General features: G+C 43.0%; 1 protein-coding gene across 1 annotated transcript in view; it reads left to right on the forward strand.

Moving 5' to 3' along the window:
- The window catches only part of ldb3b (LIM domain binding 3b), a gene marked incomplete at both ends in the record, with an annotated part of 15,349 nt that overhangs the window by 10,528 nt on the left and 2,321 nt on the right, over positions 1 to 2,500 (forward strand). The gene's annotated exons all lie outside the window — the stretch shown is intronic.

Raw genomic sequence — 2,500 nt, forward strand, 5'->3', positions numbered from 1 at the left:
TTTCTGCCTGTAGTGACTTTTGCTGTGATATGATTGGACAATTTCTATTTTGGGGGCGTGGCTTAGCGATAGGTCTATTGGTTTTGTGCTCAGTACATTGTTAGCACATACACTGCCCTGCGTAATTTTTGGGCCAGTGAAATATGTTTTCCTTCTTTTGGCTCTATACTCCAAATGTTTTTATGTTTTAGGGTTTTTTCCAACAATTTCTATGAGGTTAAAGTGCAGATTGACCCGTTTATTTGAGGGTATTTGTGTACATTTAGAAATGACAACACATGTGTTATACATGTTATACATACACTGAGTGGCACCAAAGGTTTGGACAAATTGTCTTGACATGTGTTTCTGTTTCTGTTTCTGTTAGTCAGGTGTGTCCGTCACATGGTTTGTGTCGGCATAAGACAGCTGTCAATGTCTAGATTGGTGTTAGGCTTTGTGTTGGCCTATGGAGACTGCTATTGGTGTTTGCCAACTTTGGGACCAAAGAGGTGTCAATGAAATTCAAGGAAGCTATTATGAGGCTGGAAAATCTGAAAAATAGCCAAAACCATAAGTAGATAGAAATAAAGCACTAGTTAGCTCAGCAATCTCAAACCTCAAATGGCATGGTAGGCCAAGGAAGACCTCTTCAGTGGATGATTGAAGAATGCTCACCATGAAAAAAACGACAACAACTGTCCCACAGATCAGGAACACTCTCCAGGCGTGGAGGTGTCATCGTGAGACATCAGAAGACATAAACAGCAGAGCCCACACTGCTAGGTGCAAACAAAGATTAAAAAAAAAAAAGCCTGCAGGAAATTTTGAAGAAGAAAAGGAGCTGCCCAAGTTTACACAGCATACCATTTGGAAACATGGTGGAGTCGGCGCTATGGCTTGGGCATGCATGGCTGCCAACGGAACTGGCTCACTTGTGTATAGAAACTCTAGTCTAGATCTAGTCTGCTCAAGTGCAAGCAAAATGCCTCCAAACTCATTGGCAGCGCTTCATCATATAGCAAGGCAATGATCCCAAACATACTTCCATAGCAACTAGGAAGTTTTTCAGGCCTAAATAGTGGAACCTTTTTTTACTCTGTTTATTGATTTTTTTCACACTCAAACATCATCATATGTCTGAGACAACAAACCTAAACAACAAATACAAAAAGGCATATGATAATATACAGATATATACAGATGATGAAATACCTTAAGTTAAAATAACACTACAACAACAAACAACAATACATTTAAAAGTCAGATGATACAATCACACAGTACATCACTCCATCCATCCTCTGAAATCTCCCTCACCAGTCACCCCTGGACCCAGTGTTCATAAGAAGGCAAAATGGTGCGTTTCCAGTTCTGCAAAATAAGTTGTCTGGCTGAAAGAGTGGCGTAGGCAAACTGTATCTTTGAAAACAATTCCAAAGACACAAGATAGATGCCCAGAATTGATGGAATAAAGTAGCCAGCTCCAATTTATAGCACAGCCAGGTGGGGTCAATGTCTGAGAATACCTTTGGCTTGGCCCTGGACCAAAGGATATGATGATGAACCACCTTAAATTAACTACGGCTACAGTATGTCTAGCACTAAATGAGGAGGCGTGGATCCAAGAATAGACTTCCAAGTAAAGCTCCTCAAATTCCTCCTCCAAATACTTTTCCCACAGGGTCTTAAAAGAGATTGGGTTTTGTACATTATCGAAGACTGTATACATTTGAGAATTTGCCCATGGGGAGTTTGTTAAAACAAAATGCTTTCGATCAGGAGTCTTTGTGGGCATACTAGGAAAAAGTGGGTGTACATTTCTCTTGGAGCTGAGCAAATGATCCATAGGTGTTAAAATCAATAAACAATTATGTTGAAGAGAGGCCCAAAAGTGTGCAAAACACAAAAAGGCCCCATCGTTCAAAGATGGAGGAGATAATATATCTGGGTAAATTGAATCGGAGACAGAGGGTAACATTAATTAAGCTGAAAGTAAAACGGAACTGATTCCAGGTCTTGACGGAGGCTATTATCGGGTTATCACCACATTTACTTATGAGTCAGCGGAAAGTCGGAAGCAAAGAAGAAATGCTTCACTGGCCCAACGATGAGGCAGGGCTCTGTACTTACAAGTCTGTTTCTTTGGTTGTGGATCCCCCCCTCTGGTTCAGCTTCCACTCTCTGGTTCAGTTGTTCCTCTGGCCTCCTTCACCATGTCGTCTGTGTCAATCCCATCTCTCCTTCTCCTCCCTTTCCACTCCCTCCCTTCGGTCACTCCATCCACAACCTACCTACCTACCAACCAACCACCCAACCACCCACCCACACCCGTGTCATCCACCCACCACCCCTCCCTCGCTCCCCATTCCCTACTTCCTGGTTGATCACGTGACCTCAGTGATGACGTCCCTGCGGGTTCCCCCCTGTCGTGAGTACCACCCACCTCAGACCCACACCCACCTCATATACGACTCATACGTGGCTCATTATGAAGAGTCCGTCTCAGACGTGTGTCTCA

Source organism: Nansenia antarctica, assembly GCF_963989245.1.
Source record: "Nansenia antarctica genome assembly, chromosome: 11".
NCBI classification, from domain to species: Eukaryota; Metazoa; Chordata; class Actinopteri; order Argentiniformes; family Microstomatidae; genus Nansenia; species Nansenia antarctica.